Below are 2,011 nucleotides of genomic sequence, written 5' to 3' on the forward strand. Positions count from 1 at the left end.
GGGGGTGGGGGGGGGGAGGGGTGGTACTATTCTGCGATTCTGTTAAGTTATGTTTTAAGTTTAAATTTTTAACAGTTTTTCATATTCTTTTTAGGTATTAAGGGACATCTTAAGCTCATGGAACAATAGTTACAAGATCTATAATTTTTGGCCAACAACTTGATAGATGGTGAGTTAAATCCTTTTGAAAATCTATTTATATAGGCTTACTACAAGACACTAATTGGAATGGTGCAAATTGATAATATCAGTGACTCCGATTCACATAAAAAGTTATAAAAATATCTTTACAATCAATTTAATAAATAACATTTATTCAATATACAGTCTTGTATATAGTTAAATTATTTTAACAACACTGTTAGATGAAAAAAATAGTTCCTTCCCTTTAATCTCCTCTAGGGGCTAGTCTGTAATCTTGTCCTCATTTCAAAGTGATCCTATTTAAATGTAATTTTCAATTGATGTAGAAAATAGTGATTTGAATTTATATTCCCCCTGCCCATCAATAATGAACTATCTATCCTGATCAATCCGAACTGTAAGTCAGTTTTTTAATAAAATAAAAGCCCCCAAAACACTGTGCTTAATACTTGTGTTCATTTTTAGGTCCAACGAAATTATGATGGTAAACAACAAGGACAAACAGAGAAGCAAACCAAACTTTACATTAAGAGTTGTGAGTTAACCAATAGGGCACTAACCTTCTTTTTTTTTCTTGTGCATCACTACATTCAGCAGGTTCCCTCCCCGCTCCCCAACACTTCAACTTAAAGGGATACAACGCTCTATCTGTGCTGAATGTTTTGTGAAAGTATCCCTTTACACATGCATTACATGAATATACTACATTAAACCACATATATCGATATTTGTTTTACGATTGTGCTTACTGCAGTCGAAAAACAAGTTCGATAAAGTCGTTCGCTTCTCACGTGATGTATTTTTTTGAATTTGACAGGGATAATGTGTAAATATTTTCCAAAATATGCCAAAATTTGTCGCCAATCTGAAGTTCCACTTTGGCGACTGAAATTGGTAAAGTGTGGTTATTTTTCTCCCATTTGTCCTTAAAGAAAGCATGATAGGCTGTCCACTTTCCCAAATGCTTGCCAGGACACGTTAGCCATCCGTCAAACCAATCTTGATTGTTGGTTTCTGAATATTTTTTTATTTTCTCTTTTCAGAAAGTGATTATGGTTGGATATGAATACCAGATTTTTTCAAAAATTTTTAAAAGCACTATAGGGTTTCCTCCGATCAAGACATTTCGAAACTCACGTAAAATCGATCCCTTACTTTATCTAGAATGACTCATTGGTGATATAAATTATATCCAAATTAATGCATTAGCTTTTTTGAAATTTCCAAATTCAACTCGACTCCTAAATAAAGCCCTAAAATTAGAGATATTTTTCAAAGAATTTGATAATATTTGAATTAGTAGGTTTGCACAGGGAAGGATATAATCTGCAGATATCCAGTGGGACATTCTGCAGACCCATCCTGCCTCTATATGCTGCTGCTGTAGGTTGGTTGTTTGTTGGCATATTTGCCAATTGACTGGTAATGTATCGGCGCGTTTTAGACGACGACCACTCTTGTACCCATTGGTCTTTTAATGAAAATAGAACCTCTTGACACCATAGTTAAGTGTTAGGATAGGTATTGTGTATTGTATCATATAAATGCGTGAGTAGAACTTGTGATGCCACGAGGTTTATTTTTGGATTTATTAACCATGTGGGACGAGATACACAGATGAAGAGGAATTCAACGAAATCTAAGTTTCTGTCTGGTAATCGGGGGTTTTTAGTATCAGACTCTGCTTTCTCAGTTTCGATTGTCGTTCGGCTAGGCTCTTTCAAACCCCGAAATAGCCTAACACTGTTAGGCAGGGCCTCGCGTGCACCCCCTTTTCCTTTTGGCTATTTCGTGATTTGCTGAAAGTCGGCCCTCCCTCGATTGAAACTGGGTATAAAGCCATAAAGAGTGATCCTCAGGGCTCCTG

Source organism: Lottia gigantea (genome assembly GCF_000327385.1).
Source record: "Lottia gigantea unplaced genomic scaffold LOTGIsca_518, whole genome shotgun sequence".
Taxonomy (NCBI): Eukaryota; Metazoa; Mollusca; class Gastropoda; family Lottiidae; genus Lottia; species Lottia gigantea.